The sequence below is a fragment of the Eutrema salsugineum genome, unplaced genomic scaffold (genome assembly GCF_000478725.1).
Source record: "Eutrema salsugineum unplaced genomic scaffold, Eutsalg1_0 scaffold_2, whole genome shotgun sequence".
Lineage (NCBI taxonomy): Eukaryota > Viridiplantae > Streptophyta > Magnoliopsida > Brassicales > Brassicaceae > Eutrema > Eutrema salsugineum.
Window position 1 is genome coordinate 17,591,216 of NW_006256829.1, and position 19,442 is coordinate 17,610,657.

The window sequence follows — 19,442 nt, forward strand, 5'->3', positions numbered from 1 at the left end:
GAGTAGATCCCGAGTTGGGCTTAGGGTTCTCGAAAGGGGCTCTCATAATCGACTAAGACATCTAAGTTTATAGATCTAAGATTTTAACTTTGTTCTCTGTTTATTCTCATTCTTATTGCATGTATGCTTGATTGAGCACCTCGTATCTGATCTAGATAGTTAGTGTTGCGAAAGTTTCATTAAGTATCCGACCTAGAATGAAACAGGAGATTTTTCCATAGGAGTGGAAACCTACCTGCGGCGAAATCGTGAATACTGACGAGTCCTGTACAGCTCTTGCGTTCTCTCCCTTCCAGGGCCAGAGTGGAAACCTACTGGTCAGGGTTGCGAGAAACAGTTGGTTATGATCACGACAGTGACGTAGTCATACCGCCGTACTCTAGCTCTAGAACCCTATATTTTGATATCCGTCAATCCCAATCTATAAGTTCTAGTGTTAAAACCGATTATGATACCTATAGAGTTCCCAAAAGCTCAGCGTTTTTAGCCATAGTTTACAAACTAATTGTTTTTTACTTGCTCATTTAGATCTGCATTTTATTTACTTTAGTTCGATATTTTGCTTGTTTCATTCGATTTTCTATTTGTTCTTTAGGATAGATTTATTTGCTTTCTTTTGTTTTAGTTTAATCCGTGACAACAACCAACCTCTAAAACCAATCTAGTCTAGACATAAAGTTAGAAACCGTAGAAGAATACCAGGCACACAAACCTCTGTGGATTCGATCCCTAAATACTACAATTGATTAGCTGTGCACTTGCGGCTTTCATTTGTTTTTATTAAGGGTAAAACTTGTTCCCTCACGCAGTTGACACGCATCAAGTTTTTGGCGCCGTTGTCGGGGATTTGTTTCGCTGCCTTTGTTATTTTTCTTGTTCTAATTTCTGTTCTAGACACCTGATCTCTAGTTCTTTCTTAAAGTTTACTGAATTATCTTTTCCTTCTTTTGTTTTTCTCTGAATTGCATGAATACCAGGCGCAGACCTGTAGAAAACATTCCAATTCTAGACGAGATAGATAGACACGAAAGAGAACTTCGAAGACTTAGAAGAGTGCAAGGAATGGCCGACGACGACCAGCCTAGAGGTCCTGTTAACCGAGCTTTAAACATGGATCAAGATGCGTCCGAACATGGAGAAAACAAAGCAAACAATCACAGAGAAGGTGATCATGCTCGACAAGATGGAGAAGAGAATGAGGTTCCTCTAAGAAACCCTCAAAACCAAGAGAGAGAAGAACGTGAAGACCTTGATGCACCTATTAATGCAGCCGATGGTGATAACCAGGGAATGCAGGAGAACGGACGCGTTAACCGCCCTGTTCAGCAAGCAAATCAATACCGAAGACAAGCCAGGAACCATCGCATAGCTGATTTCGATGCCCCTACTCAGAAGTTTCAGAACCGATCCGCGATTCTTGTACCATTTCCGAATCGGAATGAGTTTGAAGTCAAGCCTCAAATCATCTCTTTGGTGAAACAAAACCAATTCCATGGAGTTCCTTCTGAACATCCAATGGACCATATCGAGCTCTTTGAAGAAATCTGTAGCATGATGAGGACAAACCAAGTTCCAGCAGACTATTAAAGTGTAGGTTGTTCCCTTTTTCATTAACAGATAAAGCTCCCCGTTGGTTGAAATCTTTGCCTGCAAGATCGATTTCTAATTGGGAAGAATGTAAACTGCTTTTCTGAACCACTTCTATACTAAGGCAAGGTCAAACTTGCTGAGAACCAAGATCCCAAGCTTTCAGAATTGACCTACTGAACCTTTCTATGAAGCCTGGGAACGTTTTACGGAGTATGAACGGGACTTCCCTCACCATGGATTTCCTGGATCAATCTTGCTGAGCACATTTTACCGAGGTTTGCAACCAAAATACAAACTTTCGGTAGATACAGCTAGCAATAGAGATTTTGGACAAAAGACGATAGCACAAGGAAGAGCCCTCATCAAAAATTTGGCTCAAGCCAATAGCAATGATTGTCCTGAATACGATCGCTCGATAAAAGCAAACCGGAACAGACAACAAGGAGATAACCGAATTGAAGAACATGATGAGTCAGCGTTTGAAAAGCAACAATCACCCAATCCATGCTTGTGAGACCAACAATGGCGTAGAAGACGAAGGACCTGGTGATATTGATCACATTAATCCTGCCTTTCAAGAAGAAGAAGTAAACAATGTAGGAGCACAAGCACCATATCCAAATCGTTTCAACAATGGCTTCAACAACAACTTCCGGAATGCAAATTACAACAATCTCTCTTACCGGAACCCAAATGTGGAGAATCCTCAAGATCAGCACTACCCACCGCAGCAAAGATCCTTCCAAAACAAGTTCCAATGTCAAAATTTCGGAGGAACATGAGCTTATCAGCCGAGACAGACATATACCTATCAAGGTACGGGTTTTAATAATCAATTTGTACAACAGCAAGGAGTCACAACGAACCAGCTAGCTTCGCAAATCGGAAGACTTTAACAGTCCATCCAACAACTTGTTATGACAAACGAGAAAGCATCTAAAGACATGAACGTAAAGGTTGACTGCATGTACAATGACCTGAACGGGAAGTTTGAAGCTTTGTCTTCACACGTCAAAAAGCTAGACATACAAGTTGCCCAAACAGCCGACTCTATGAAGAGACAAAGTGGAGCTCTTCCTGGAAGAGTTGAAGATAACCCCAAAAGATTTTGCAATGCCATAACCACGCTGCCCGAAGAAGAAGCCAGAACCGATGGAAAAGATGAAGAAACCCCAATCTTTGTACCACTTTACAAGGATGTTGATGCCAAGCAGCCACCATTCAAGGTACCTCAACGTTCACCGTTCCAAAGGCTTACAAAAACCGACGATCCAGGACGTTTTGTTTTCCAATTTTTCATTTCAGGAATCAAGTTCACAGACTGTCTATGCGAGTGTGGAGCCAATGTCAACATCATGTCAAAGACATTTGCCGAAAAATTGGGCATAAAAACCTTAGGGACATCGACGCTCAAGGTTATCTTTGGAGATTCATCTTAAAAAGATATTGAAGGGGCGATTCATGATCTACAAGTTCTAGTAGGGGACAAGATTGTTCCAGCAGATTTCCAAGTTCTGAAAATGGATCAAGACAAGGAGAGACCACTAATATTCGCGAGACCATTTCTTGCTACTGTAGGAGCAGTAATCGATTACGCAAACCGGCATGCTGTTTTCCTCAATGTAGATCGCAGGAAGTTTTATCCGAGTGTCCTAGATGATTTTCCAAGTAAAGGAAACTGGCCAAAAGAGAAAGAAAAGGAGAAGCCAAGAGCTTTTGCAAAGATCAAGATCATCATTCCACCAGATGCAACAGAGACTAGTGAGGACCAAATCCAGGAGTTGATTGAGAACACAAAAAGGATTTTAAACAACGTTAAAGTCCGAAACAAGAGTAAAGGAAAGAACATGGCGCCTCAAGGAGAAGAAGTTAAACCTCCAGCGACCGGAAATGATAAAGGCACATCAAGTGGAGTGCCATTTAAATCAGCCTGATCTTTCGAGCCTACGTCGAGCTAAACAACTTAAAACAAAAACGCTTAATGGGAGGCAACCCATTTAGGTACTCTTACATTAGCTTTCTTTTCCTTTTACAATTTATGTTTTCTTTTCCTTTTAAGTTTCAGGTATTTTTATAAAACAAAAACACAAAGATTGTCCACTCTGATATCTACATCGTCTGCTAATCTATGCAGCTTCATAAGAAGTGTTTGCACCATAAGTTCGGGCTTGTTGTCTTGAGAGGTTGTGGATGATTTTGGAGCAGATTGGAGATTCATATGGGCGTTATCTTGTGCTCCAAGTTGATGATTAATCTCAGCTGCATTAACTGCTTCGCAGACATTACAGAACGCTGATGATTTTTGAGAAAAAATTTCACCATGCCTTTAAGTTCTTCAATTTCCTTATTATCATGGGAAGTAGAACGTAATGTCCTTCCTTGATCTGGACAATTTTTTCTGCTGCTTGCAGCAAGATTATTAATCAAGATGTAAGCTTCTTCCACAGTCCTTGTCATGAAGTTTCCATCGCTTGCTACATTTAGGGGTGCCTTAGATGTCCATTCAAGACCTTCATAGAAAGTGTTCAAGATGCATGTCTCTGTAAAACCGTGGTGAGGACATTCCCTAATGTAGCCTTTATAATGATCCCAAGCTTCATGAAAAGGTTTGCCTCCTTTTTGTTGGAACCTATAAGTCTTGTCTCTAAAGAATTTTAATCTAGAGGTGGTGTAGAAATGGTTAAGAAAAGCAGCCTTGCATTTGTCCCATGATCTGAGTGAACCAGGAGACAAAGACTTAAACCATGCACGTGCCTTATCACAAAGAGAAATGGAAACAACTTGCACTTTATGTAATCTGCAGGAATTCTGATCGATTGCTTGGTGCTGCAGATTTCTTCAAAATCTTCGAGATGGTCCATAGGGTTCTCCGATGCATCGCCATGGAACTGGTTCTGCTTAACCAATTTTATGAGCTTCGGGCTAATATCACAGTCTACGTTGATGGATTGTAGACTAATGAGAGAACGGTTCTCATAGAAAGCATACGGAGTGTTATAATCTCTTAGAGTTAAGCAAGGAGCGTTGTGGAACCGAACGTGCTCATCAACGTTTTGCTGGACGTGGTGGTTATCTCTAAGCCTATCTAAACTTTGCAAGTGTCTATTGTTTTCGCCCATCTCAGTATTATTTATATGTATATATATAATTTTTCGGTTGGTTTGTTTTTTTTAGTTAATTAATTAATTTATATATATATATATTTTTCGTTTTTTTAGTTTATATATAATAATTGTTTTTAATGAAATAATAGAATAAGATTTAAAAGAAAATGAACTAGAGAACGTACCTTAGACTCGATCCAGACCTGAAACTCGTACGCAAGGTTAAAGGTCCCCGACAACGGCGCCAAAAACTTGATGTGCTCATGTTTTAACTCTAGTTTTCTGGAAGCGCACATATATACGTTAGTACTTAGGGGTCGATCCACTGAAGACCAAGTAACTGCAATACGAGTTTACTTAAGATGAGAACTGAGCTAAGATGAAAATATGGGTGTTTGTTTGGGGGTGGTGAATAGTGACAAAAATAGCAAATAATAAATTTAAAAACAAGTAAATAATAAGACTAAATCAATACGAGAAGGTGTTGGGCGTTAGGGAATTCACCGGGAATCATAGACTAGCTAACAAGAGAATTAAACATAGAGTTTTCTATAGATGTGTTCCTGAAATCAAACCCAGACTAACCTACTCACGTAGTATTAATCACAAATCAATTCATTCAGATTTACTAAACTCCCATTCAGTTCTCTAAGTGTCTAGACAAATTAGTTTGATAATTTCACAAAACGCTTTAGATCAACTCTTGCCGTCTAAGAGAAATTGTTCATCTATATAGGGTTAATCGATTTGACAACACTTTTGGTGAGTAAATCAACCTAATCGCAGTAGCTAGATGGTCAATCCAAGCCCCATAATGATAACACTGTATTTTGACCACTTTTATGGATCGTTTTGAAATATTTTTTTCTATGTTTTTAATTGCTTTTAAGTACTTTTATCATATTTTCTAGTATTTGTAGTTCCAAGACTCTTTTCAGGTAACTTAAGGAAAAGCTTAACAAAATGGATAGAAGAACAGATTTCAGGTCAGAGTCAAACCGTCAGAAGTTCACCCCCGATTGAAGGCCTTCTCACCGTCTGATCCAGCTCAAATTTCGAGATCTCAAAGATGGAAGTATCAGCTTTCCAGCACACTTTACAGCTTGGCAATCCAACGGTTCAATCAAAAGATACGCAAAGAGCAAGATGTCCTGTAAACCAGCCGGCAAGGGTTTCCACCCGCGACCAACAGGCCATTCCCCGTGGTCACAACCATCCCGACCGTGGCCAGCCACCCATTCCCCGCGGTCACGCACATCCCGACCGCGGCCAGCTAACTCCGAGTTCGAAGGCCCATTTCTGAAGCCTGTATCATTTTTCCAGCCTCAATTCCGGAACCCTAGACACCAGAGAGTATTGGAGACTATAAATACATATCATTTAGGTCATTTTTAAAGAGAGAAGAAGAGAGACGAAATACTTTACAGAAATTTTACTTTAAGCTTTGTTTTTAGGTTTTAGGGAGAGAGAGATCTATCTCTTGAAACCTTGTTCTTTCTTTTTTCAATTTCGGTTTCTGTACTACTTTTTGATACTATGTTTTTGATTTCTTCTATCATGTCTGAGTAGTTTTATTGTTGGGTCTAAGGGATTTTCGATGGGGATATATGGGTTCGATGAGGATTCCATGAGCTATTGAGCCGAATCTTAGAACTTTTTCTTCTAAATTCGTTTTTACTTTACTGCATGAGAGTAGCGTCATGAACTACAATCTGATCCAGATGCTTGGTGACACGAAAGTGTTCATCCGGTGTCAGATCTAGTTTGGGAGAGCAAAACAAACATAGGAGTGGAAACCTACCTATGGGCGATTTGTGAATGCTGACGAGTCTTAAACATAATGCACCTCTTCTTTTCCAAGGCCAGAATGGAAACCTACTGGTCAGGGTTGAGAGAGATAGTTGTCTATGATCACGACAGTGGCGTATTCATACGTCCATGACTCCAGTTCGAAAAGTTTAAGTTAATATCTTATCAAATTTACTCTCTAGCAATGTTTTGAATCGTTCATACCCCTGAGAAAACTTCTCTGAACCCCAGCGCCTTCTTTTTATATATTTACACCGATTTTTATTCAAGCTTTAGTCTAGTATCTTTACTCTTTCAATCGATTTTTACTTAGCAATTAGGTTTAGCCGTTTTCTCGTTTTTAGTCGTTTTCGTTAAGTTTAGTTATTAAGTCATTTTAATTCTCGTATTTTCTCTTTAAGATTAGTTTTTACGTTTTAAACACACCACCAAAACCGTCACAAAACTCGCATGGTTCTAGACTTCCTTACTTTATATTTCTTTCAAAGGCTTTTGCATGAAAGATCCTCCTTCCCAGTGGATTCGATCCCTAAGTACTACAATCGATCAACTGTGCGGCTATTGATTTCATTTAGGGTAAAACTTGACAACCCTCAACACACACAACATCACATAAACCAAACTCAAATTTAGACGAAGAACTCTAAAGATAAACCCTAATTTAAAAAACCAGAAATCAATCTATGAATCCCTTTGAAAAATCCCTTAAAACCCAACAGAGGAATTATTCAATCATAGTGTATAAGAACATCACAAAAGTATTGTAGTTTGCTGGAAATTAAATAAGAGAAAGGTAAAGAACGAAGAACGAGGATGAAGATGGAGATCGATAATGGCTCCTTTGGCGACTCCTTCTTCTCCCGAAGACGGCAACTCCGAAGTTATGCGGCTTTTCTCTGCTCTCTCTCCACGACTTAGTCATTAGAATGACCTAAAACGAGTATATATAGCCTTCTAATTCGTTGGAAACGTCTAGGGTTTGAAGAATAAGTAGTGGGCTGAACTTGGGGTTGAATTAGGTCACTTTTGGACGTCAACGATATCTGGCCGCGGTCGCGGTGGTCCTGACCGCGTGGAATCATGGTCTGGCCGCGGTCGCGGCCTATGCTCTCTTTCGAGACTGCATTTTCTGTCTTTAGTGAATCGGCATCTGAAGATGTTGGATTGTCTCCAAACCAATTGCATTAGAAAGCTGGTTATCTCCTCTCTGTTTTCACAAATTTTAGGGATGATCAGACGGTGAGAAGGTCTTCATCGAGTGCCATACTTTTGACGGTCTGCATTTATCCAAATTTGCTCATTTGTTCCAAATTGCACATCTTTAGTCCAAGTTTCCTGAAAAGTCTTTTAAACCTCTAAAACATAGAAATCACTTAAAAACCATTGAAAACAGAGTTAAAACACCTGCATAAGATATTAAAAAGATCCATAAAATGGTCAAAATCCGGTGTTATCACTCATGACCGAGGCTGGAGACTATGAGTCACACGATGAAGCTGATGTTCAAGAAAATCAAGACGATGAGTATGGTGACATAGCTTATCCAGACACAAGAGAGCTTCTTGTCACTAGACGTGTACTAAGTGTAATGGTGGAGCCAACCGAGACCATACAAAGAGAGAACATCTTTCACAGCCCTATAAAAGAGAAGGTATGTAACCTTATTATTGATGGTGGGTCTTGTACTAATGTTGCAAGTGCTCCCATGGTTAATAAGCTACGCCTTGAGAGAACTAAACATCTACAGATTTATAGGCTGAGATGGCTTGATGATAAGGTAGAGCTTAAGATTACCGATCAAGTCACCATTCCATTCAACATAGGAAAATATCAAGATCAAGTTATATGCAATGTAGTTCCTATGCAAGCTGGTTATTTATTGTTAGGTAGGTCATGGAAATTTGATAAAAAAACTAAGCATGATGGTAGGTCTAATATGTACACTCTTATGCATAATAAAAGAAAAGTTAGTCTAGCACCTCTTACACCATCACAAGTGCATGATCTTCAAATGCAAATGCTAAAAGAAAAAGAAAGTGTCTCTAAATCAAATTTTCTTGTTCAGCCTAGTTATGTAATAAAAGTTTTTGCTGCTAAACACACAATGCTACTAATGATCTTTAAAGAGCTTTTGAGCGCAGGTTTAGGCGAACTTGAACTACCACCGGAGATCACTTATTTACTTCACAGGTTTAAAGATGTGTTCCCTGAAGAAATGCCCGAAGGATTTTCACCAATTCAAGGCATAGAGCACCAAATAGACTTCATACCGGGAGCAGTTTTACCAAAAAAACCGGCTTATCGAATGAGCTCTGAGGAGTCTAAGGAGTTGGAGAGGCAAGTCAAGGAGCTGTTAGACAAAGGATATGTGAGGGAGAGCCTCAGCCCTTGTGCCGTTCCTGTCCTGTTGGTGCCAAAGAAATATGGCTCCTGGCGCATATGTGTAGATTGCCGAGCCATCAACAACATCACCATCAAGTATAGACACCCAATTCCAAGACTCAATGACATGCTTGATGAGCTTAGTGGAGCCACCTTGTTCTCAAAGATCGATCTCAAGAGTGGATACCATCAAGTAAGGATGAAAGAAAGTGACGAATGGAAGACTGCCTTCAAGACCAAACAAGGTCTCTATGAGTGGATGGTGATGCCCTTCGGCCTCACCAATGCACCAAGTACCTTTATGCGCATAATAAACCAAGTTCTTAGAGCATACATCACTAAGTTTGTTGTTGTTTATTTTGATGATATTTTAGTTTACAACTTAAAAAAGTGCGCATTCTGCACTGATAAGTTGGTTTTCCTAGGTTTTGTTGTGAGCTCGTAGGATTTACAGGTTGATGAGGAGAAGATTAAAGCCATCAAGGACTGGCCGGCCCCAAAAAACATCAGTCAAGTGAGGAGCTTCCACGGATTAGCAAGCTTCTATCGACACTTTGTCAAGGATTTCAGTAGTATAGCCGCACCTCTCACAGCTGTGGTGAAGAAAAGTATTGGTTTTACCGGGGGAGAAGCTCAACAAAAGGCGTTTGATACTCTCAAGGAGAAGCTTACCAATGCACCGGTTCTAGTGTCGCCAGACTTCAACAAAACGTTTGAAGTGGAGTGTGATGCATCAGGCATTGGCATATGAGTTGTATTGACACAAGGAGGGAAACCAGTGGCGTTTTTCAGTGAGAAGCTAGTAACAGCTACGGTTAACTATCCGACATATGACAAAGAGTTATATGCTCTAGTTACAGCTTTGGAGACTTGGCAGCATTATCTGATGTCAAGAGAGTTTGTGGTCCACACTGACCATGAAACACTTAAGCACCTTCGAGGACAAATCCACCTCAATATGAGGCATGCCAGATGGATGGAGTTTATCGAGGCTTTTCCCTATATTATCAAGTACAAGAAGGGCAAAGACAACATAGTGGCGGATTCTTTATCTCAAAGACATGCACTCATCGCAACTATGGAGGCCAAAGTTATGGGTTTTGAGTTCATCAAATACCTTTACAAAGAGGATCCAGAGCTAGGAGAGAGCTTTGAGGAGTGTAGCAAAGGATTTCATGGCAAATTCTACATCTATGAAGGTTTTATGTTTCGAGACAAGAGACTTTGCATACCACAATGTTCTCTTAGGGATCTTATTGTCCGAGAAGCTCATGGAAGAAGACTGATGGGTCACTTTGGAGTAGACAAGACGCTTGCAATGGTGAAAGAGCACTTCTATTGGCCTCACAGAAAAAGATTGTAGAAGCTCATTGTGTAAGATGCGTAATCTGCAAGAAAGCCAAGTCTAGATTGCACCCTCACGGCTTGTACTTGCCATTACCGATTCCTACAGCACCATGGGTTGATATATCGATGGATTTTGTGATCGGATTGCCAAAGATCAAGCACAAAGAATCCATATTTATGGTGGTGGACAGATTCTCCAAGATGGGACATTTTATACCTTGTGCAAAGGTTAATGATGCATCTCAAACGGCGGATCTCTTCTTCAAAGAGGTGGTGAGCTTACATGGAGTGCCAAAAACCATTGTATCTGACCAAGATAGCAAGTTCTTGAGCCACTTTTGGAGAACCTTGTGGAAGAAGCATGGAACTAAGCTTTTGTTCTCTACTACTTGTCACCCCCAAACAGATGGCCAAACTGAGGTGGTGAACAGAACCTTATCTACATTGTTAAGGACCACTCTTGAAAGAAACATGAAAAACTGGTTGGAGTGCATACCCTTCATCGATTGCCTACAACAGAGCTCAGCACAAAGATGTCTCCATTTGAGATAGTCTATGGATTCAATCCTAAGACCCCCAATGAAATTCACACCATTACCACCTGCTGAAGCCGTGAACCTAGATGGAGAAAGAAGAGCTGATTTCATAAAGAAACTACATCAAAAGGCAAATGAGAACTTGGAGAAGAGAACTGAACAATATCTGAAGCATGCCAATAAAGGACACAAAGAAGTGGTGTTTGAACCGGGAGATTGGGTGTGGCTGCACATTAGACATGAAAGATTTACAAACCAAAGGAGTTCAAGGCTAGCACCAAGAGGAGATGGACCTTTCAAGATACTAGAGAAGATCAACAACAATGCCTACAAGCTCGAGCTACCAGGTGAGTTTAACATATCTTTCACTTTCAATGTATCTGATCTAGCTCCATATCTTGCAGATGATCCAGTTTTGAGGTCAAAACTTCTTGCAGAGGGAGGGAATGATGAGGCCATTCAAGCTGAACCAGACTTAACCGAGCCACAACTACAAGATGTGGAAGTACCAATTGTTCATGAAGGCCCCATAACAGGACAAATAGCTAATATTCTCCAACACAAGTATAACCAGAGCATGATGCAAGCAATGTCTCAAGTGGATCAAGTGAAGCCGCAAGAAGACCAAGAAAAGGAGCCGCCTAAGGAAGCCCATCAGCAACAAGCTTGGTCCGGATTACTTGAAGAATTCCAAGAGCTAGCAAACGGCACAGCTTCAAAGATTCAAGATGTCTGGCCCCTTTTGCCAAATTAAGCCTAAGTCTTCATGCTGACCATCTCGACAATGCACCAAGACACTTAAGAGGGAAGATGCAAGCTCAGTCAAAGAAGCATTAGTCTTGGATACCACATAAGGTAAGTGATCAATCAGTTTAATTCTTTTGACTAACCGAGTTTCTTGTCCTTGTTTTGTGCAGAGAAATTATAGTTAGTAGTCTTTTATTTCCTTAAGTATTACATTTTCAAGTCTTGTTGTTTTGAGTCTTTACTTTTAAAAGTCATGTTGTTTTGAGTCTTTACTTTTAAAATTCATGTTTTTTTTAGTATCTTTATTTCATTGAGTCTAAGCTGCTAGGATCATTATATAAGGTCCTATTACAGCCTTGTAATTTTCCACCTTTTGAGATCAATAAAAATCGAACTTTCTTCAAACCAGTTTTCTTTGAGAGAAACTTGTTTAATCATTTTCTCTAGTTGATACCAGTACCTCCTAGATCAAAGTACTTGTGTTTTATCACAAGTCTTACACAACTTGTGTGGTACACATCAATCCCCCATCCATTCCTTTCACTTTCATCAACTGATTCATTGGTTAGAGTTGCTCATCCGCTGAATCAACCCCTTGGCTATCGACCAGGCTTTGCTTCTGAGATACTACAAGTCCTTGACAGCTTGGTGCTTGTATCATCCAATAACGACCTTGTCCTAAGACAAGTCTTTTTTAAAATGTCCTTTTTCTTCTTAGTAGGTTCTTCGTCACTCCAAAGTTGTGATTTAAACACCTCTGTTGCAAGACGTTGTCCTGATCTGCTGTTAAAGAAACTTTCCTTGTCAACATTAGCAAATTAAATCCTGCGGTTTGGCTAATCCATGATTGCACCGACAGTTGCTAGGAAGGACCATCCAAGAATGATCGGATGTTAATCATCTTTTTTCTTGACAATGTAAAAATCGACAGGTACAATGCCATCTCCAATCCTCAAGGGAATGTACAAGTTACTCCTTTAGGTGTGGCACTGGATTCATCAGCTAGGCTGCTTAATACCAAGCCTCAAAGCAGTCGCTTTAGACATCATGTTGAAACAAGCTCAAGAAACATAAAGAATATGGTTAAATCTTTCACCTCTGATAGAACAAGAGATGAGAAACTGACCTTTGTCTTCAATTTTGTGCAGTGTTCGAACAGGTATTCCTTGTTTGGCATGAATGAACAAGTCTTCTATCTCAGGAATAGATTCCTTGTTTTCACAGAAGTAGTAGCCGATCATGTAGTCTTTGCAAGCTCTGGCAAAGGTGATTCCTTCAGGTAAGCTTTGAACCACATTGTTGAACTCATCTAGCTTCTCTTCGCTGATATTGTTGGTATAGTAGCTGCATTCTTCAGGTCTTTGAAGATGGATTGAATAAACAGCAGCCTCAGGTGAAGTTCTAGGAAAATACAAACGTCTGGCTCTCCCAAAGTAGGTTCGTATTATCCTATTTGGTCTCTTTCCTATATCTAAAGAAGACTTGCAAACAGCCAAGCTTCCAAATATCAGCGAAACCTTCATAGATAGAGATTGTATTCACAAAGTTGTTGAACTCTATAAGTCTCTCCCTCGAGATTGGTGAGTCTTGTTCTAATGAGTTGTCTAGCTTGCCTCCTTCAATGAACAAACAATAATCTTTGCCTTCAAGGTACTGTTCTTCGTATTTATCTTCATAAGCTAAGGTCGTATGGTAGTAGCTCATCTTCATCTTGTATTGCTTCAAAGCTGATAGAGTAGACTGTTTGCTCAAAGAGAGGGGTTCTAGTCACTCCAGATCGGACATTAGATGAGCAGGGACCTGTATGAGTCGAAGGGGATGAATGAGAGACGGACTGATGGTTGGCCACAGTTAGAAGTAACACGGCTGTGGAGGGATTACTGTTGGCCATGGCTGGAGCTTGCAAGACCGCGAGTGTAGGGCTATTGGCCATGATCACAAGAGGTGCGACCGCGGGGAAGTGCCTTCGAGCCGAGTTGCTTGATTTGCTTGCTTCTTTGTCTTCTGAATGATCTCCTGAGTATTCAACTTAGTGTATTCCTTTCCCAGGTCAAGATTTTCATCGTGAAGTGCTGAATCTTGTACCTCACGTCCTTGCATAATTTTCTCAACCTTTTTCTCATTTTCATCAAGAGCATAGACAATTTTGTCTAGGATTGAATCAAGCTCTTCGGTTTTGTCCATGACCTTGTATACCTTCTCTGAAACTTCGACTATGAAGTCATAAGACTCGTTCTTGGCTTTATTCAGGGCATTGTCCACATCATCGAGCTTGAAATCAAGGTCTGTGATCTTGTCTTTAGCATTGCGAAGCTCACAAGTGTGCTTGGCTTGATCTTCCTCCATGGTGTCAAATCTCATAGAAATGATGGCTGCATCATTGTTTGCACGTTGATCTATTGATTTGACTTGAGCAGAGAGGTCTTCAAACTTCTTGCCTAAAAGAGTTGTTATACCATCAATTCTCTAATGAAAGGTGGCTTTAGAGACGGCTTCAACATCGATAAACTGCTTGATTGTGGCTTCAAGCTACTCCAAACGGTTACTGATATGTATGTTCTCATCTTGTTGAAGGATCTGATGAGGTGGGCGATGAGCATATAGTCTAGGGTTGACCATAGGAGATGAAAAACGATCATCTCGATACATAGGAGTCGCGCAACTTCCATATGGTGAATGATTCAGATCAGAATCTCGAACCATCAGGCAGTAGTCACGAACGTACTGCTCTTCTCTGCGTCTGGTGGCTTGAGGAGTGTTGTCGAAATCTTCTTCATGGTAGTGATTTCGGTCCATAAGGTTCATTGCTTCAAAACCTGAAACAAAGAGAACCAAAAACGAAACAAGGAGAACCAAAAACATAGAGTCGATTTACTAACCTTTCTAGGGTTTTGCAGAAGAGAAAATCCTTGCCTTTCCCGGCAACAGCACCAAAAACTTGATGTGGTGTGAGTGCAGGAACAAGTTTTACCCTAAAAGAATCAACTAAAGCCGCAAGTGCACAACTAATCGATTGTAGTACTCAGGGATCGAATTCACAGGGAAGGATGATGTTTTCTGCAAAAACCTTTGAAAGAGATTAAAGCAAGGAAGTCTAGAACTAATCGATATTCAAAGGGATTTTTGGGTGTCACTAAAAACGTAAATCATAAACTAAACGGGAAAAGGAAGAAACGATTAAAGACGAAAAATGACCTCTAAAGACTTAGGAAAATCATCTGGGAATAGAAAAATGACCTAGTATGAAAAGCTTGAAAAAAAAATCGATGTAAACTTATAAAAACGAGATGTTTGGTTTTCAGAGAAAATATCTTTAAGGTATGAACGATTCAAAACATTGCTATAAAGTAATTTAAAAGATCCTAGCTACTTTTAGAACTCGAGCTCGAAGGTATGACTACGTCATTGTCGTGATCATAACCAACTGTCACCAACGGCCATGACCAGTAGGTTTCCACTCTGGCCACAGAAGCGAGTGTACGCAATCTTGTACTATACTCATCTACATTCACAACTCACCCATGGGTAGGTTTCCACTTCTATGGCAGAATTTCTCTTCTCTAACAAGATCTGGCCCCTAATGAAAACATTCGCAACACTACGAACCTAAATCAGATTATAGTTCATGACGCTACTCCCATGCATTAAAACTAAGTTTAGAAGAAAAAGTTCTAGGATTCGCTTAGTAGCTCATGCAATCCTTATCGAACATATATGATCAAAAACATTGTACTGAAATACTGAATAGAAATCCATATTGAAAAGAAACAAAGAGGATTCAAGAGATAGAAATATAACAAGCGACTAACACAACTCTAAAGAATGAGTTGATATTGTTTAGGATTCCTAAAACATGTATTTATAGTCTTCAAGTCATTTTTGGACGTCACTAAGGGTTTCCTTGAAGAGAGAATTCAAACAGGCTTGAAAATGGGCTTCTTGGGTCTGAACGTTGATTCTCTGTGGTCAGGAAGTAGGCAACCGTGGGGAACCAAGGGTTGGCCGCGGTCCGAAAGGCTAGCCGGCTGATTGACTAGACATCTTGCTCTTCACGTAACTTTTGATTGAACCGTTGGATTGTCCTGATGTCAAGTGTGCTGGAAAGTTAACTGCTCCATCTTTTAAGATCCCAAATTTGAGCTAGATCAGACGGTGAGAAGATCTTCATTTGAGGGTGAACAGCTGACAGTTTGACTTTGAGCTAAAAAATCTAGTCTTCTATCCATTTTGCAAAGGTTTTTTCTAAGTTTCCTGAAAAGTATTGAAACTACACATACTAGAAAAGCATAATAAAAACACTTATAAGAAATAAAAAGCATAAGAAAAGCATTTAAAAACGATCCATAAAAGTGATCAAAATATGGTGTTATCATGTAACTACCTTATGTTTCACTCCATTTTTCTTCAAGAGATTCTCAAACACTTTTTTGATGGAGTGAGAACCACCATCACTGATGACGATTTGCGGAACACCAAATCTTAGAAATATGGTTGACTTGAACATCTTCATTACTACAATTGCGTCATTTGTGGGGCTAGCTATGGCTTCTGCCCACTTAGACACATAATCAACAGCAACAAGGATGTACTTGTTTCCAAAAGATGAAAGAAAAGGACCCATAAAGTCGATTCCCCAAACAACAAAAATTTCGACTTCTTAAATGAAAATTTGTGGTATCTTGTTTCCTTTGATGATGTTCCCTTGTCTTTGGCAAGCATCACATTTAGATATGAAATTATGGGCGTCCTTGAACATGGTAGGCCACCAAAAACCAGCTTGTAAGACATTAGCTACAGTCTTAGCAGTACCAAAGTGTCTGGGGTAGTTAGACCTGTGACAATGAAAGAGAATTCCTGGAACTTCTACTTCAGGGATGCATCTTCGGCACAAATTGTTTCAACATTTCTTATAAAGATATGGTTCATCCCAAAATTACCTTCTAACATCACGCAAGAACTTCTTTTTCTTGTAACCAAAGAATTGTGGCGGAAAGACATCTGCTGCTAGGTAGTTTGCAATATGCCTAAACCAATGAAGCTCGGAAGGTATTGGTTTTGGAGATGATATTGGACGTGTCTCTAGCGTGAGTACTTTAGCATTACCATATTTCACCACGTCTTCAATAAGGTTCTGAAAAGTCAATGTCGAGCTTGCATCATCTGAGATAGTTTTGCGCTTAGATTTCTTTGATTTGCGCTTAGATTTTCTTGCTTTGTGCTTAGATTTTCTCGATTCGACAACTTTGTTAGGCTCAACTAAAGGGGCTTCTATAGAAATGTGTTGGGATATTTCCTTGTTATCTCATGGGTCTAAAATCAACTTCTCTTCCTTGTAGATGGTTATACAGTAAAAGGTTCCACCACTACAGACTACGAGTTAGAAGATTCTCTTTTTGACTTTAGAAAAACAAACTCTTCGGTTGGGATAACCAACAACTGTCCCCATGGTTGCACGGAACGAACTTCCAAGTATTAATGTCTTTGGAGAAATTTTTATTTCATTTCAAGAACGTGAAAATCAACAGGAACAAGACGCCTTCCTACTTGCACCATCAGATCTTGTACGAAACCATATGGAATCGTGCTTGAATTGTCTCGAAAATTAACAGGAAGTTGAGGAGGTTTGGTATCACGAATCCCTAACTCATTTGCAATTGCTTTAGACACCACATTCACATTTGCTCATGTGTCACATAGAGAGTCAATAAATTCCAGACCTTCAATTACACAGGGGAAGACAAAATTCACCAAATCATTTATCTTATGAAGCTTCCTTAGGTGTGGAACTTTGCCTATTACATCATACTCTTCGGGATATGCTAGAGATTCAACTTTAGTGTCTTGATTGCTAGAAATAGGTGTGACCTCTCTCTCACCATCAGTGTCTATGACATTGCAACGTCCCATTGAATTGTCTATGGTTTTTCCCGGAAGAAGACCATCTTGTTTCTTCACACTTTCTCCAATTTTTCCGCGTTGTTTCTCGAGCATATTAACATGAGTTGAAAGGTTAGTGAACCTCTCAAGTAACTCCTCACTGTTCTTATTGAGGGGATCATACATGATGTCTAACTTGTACCCAAGATCATTTATGTTGTCTAACTTAAACTCAAGGTTGCAGTTGTCTTGTCATGCACCTCTGTGATTCGTCTCTCGATAACTTCGGCGGCTTGTGAACCATCTGTGGTTTTTGATAGCTGCACGTCCATGCCATCAACATGAATGGAAAGAGATTCAAATTTACCATTAAGATCATTGTATAGGCTGTCCACTTTCATATTCACGTCGTCTGCTAATTTTTGCAGCTTCTTAATAAGTGGTTGCATCAAAAGCTCGAGCTTGTTGTCTTGAGGGGTTGGGGATGATTTTGGGGCAGATTGGAGATATATATGGGTGTGCTTTTGTGCTGCAAGTTGATGATTAATCTTAGCTGCATTAACTGCTTCACAGACATTAACAGAACGCTGCTGATTTTTTAGAAACAATTTTACCATGGCTGTGAGTTATTCAATCTCCTTATGATCATGACAAGTGGAACATGATGGTCTTTCTTAATCAGGACAATTTTTATGCTCCTCGCAGCAAGATTATTAATCAAGACGTAAGATTCTTCCTTAGTCCTTGTCATGAAGTTCCTATCGCTTGCCACATTTAGAGGTGACTTGGATTTCCATTCAAGACCTTCGTAGAAGGTGTTCAAGATGCATGTCTCCGTAAAAACATGGTGAGAACATTCTCTTATATATCCTTTATAACGATCCCCAGCTTTATGAAAAAGTTCACCTTTTTTTGTTGGAACCTATAAATCTTGTCTTTAAAGAAGTTTAATCTAGAAGTGGTGTAGAAGTGATTAAGAAACGCACCCTTGCATTCATCCCATGATCCGAGTGAACCAGGGGACAAAGAATGGAACCATGCATGTGCCTTATCACAAAGAGAAAATGGAAACAACTTGCATTTTATGTAATCTGCAGGAACTTCGATTGATTGTTTGGTACTGCAGATTTCTTCAAAATCTTCGAGATGATCCATGGGACTCTCCGATGTATCGCCATGGAACAGGTTCTGCTAAACTAATTTTATGAGCTTCGGGCTAATCTTATAGTCTATATTGATGGGTTTTAGACTATTCAAAAAATGACTCTCATAGAAAGCATATGGAGTGTTATAGTCTCCTAGAGTTAAGCGAGGAGCGTCTTGGAACTGAACGTACTCATCAAATTTTCGTTGGGCGTTGTGGTTGTCTCTAAGCCTATCTAAACCTAGAAAGTGTTTATTGTTCTCGCCCATCTCAATATTATTTATATGTATATATATATATATATTATATTATATATATATATATATATATTCTTTTTTAATTTTATGAAGTAACAGAAATAAATGAACAAGGAAACGTACCTTAGACTCGACTCTGACCTGAAACTCGTAGGCAACGTTAAAAGTCTCCGGCAACGGCGCCAAAAACTTTATGTGCTCAGGTTTTAACCCTAGTTTTCTGCACCGCACAGATGTATATTGTAGTACTTAGGGATTGATCCACTGAAGACCAAGTAACTGCACTACGAATTTACTTGAGATGAGAATTTAGCTAAGGTAAAAAAAAATAGGTGTTTATCTAGGGTTTGTGACTAGTGATGAAAATAACAACTAATAAACTTAAAAACAAGTAAATAATAAGATCAAATCAATACGAGAAGGTGTTGGGCGTTAGGGAATTCGTTGGGATTCATAGACTAGCTAACAAGATAATTAAATATAGAGTTTTCTATAGGTACGTTTTTGAAATCGAACCAGGACTAACCTACTCATGTAGTATTAATCACAAAATCGAACCACTCAGATTACTAAACTCCCATTCATTCTCTAAATGTTTAAACAATTTAGTTCGATAACTTCACAAAATAGATCGACTCATGTCTTCTAA

General features: G+C 39.6%; 2 non-coding genes and 1 pseudogene across 2 annotated transcripts; 2 read left to right on the top strand and 1 right to left on the bottom strand.

Annotated features, from left to right (window-relative positions):
- Positions 1-1,723: 1,723 nt before the first annotated feature.
- Positions 1,724-1,830, bottom strand: LOC112086971. Its single transcript, XR_002899820.1, has one exon. It is a non-coding gene; the product is annotated as a small nucleolar RNA R71 (small nucleolar RNA).
- Positions 1,831-4,135: 2,305 nt separating this feature from the next.
- LOC112086948 lies at positions 4,136-4,243 on the top strand. Its single transcript, XR_002899801.1, has one exon. It is a non-coding gene; the product is annotated as a small nucleolar RNA R71 (small nucleolar RNA).
- Positions 4,244-18,231: 13,988 nt separating this feature from the next.
- Positions 18,232-18,331, top strand: LOC112086958 (annotated as a pseudogene).
- The last annotated feature ends 1,111 nt before the right edge of the window (positions 18,332-19,442 follow it).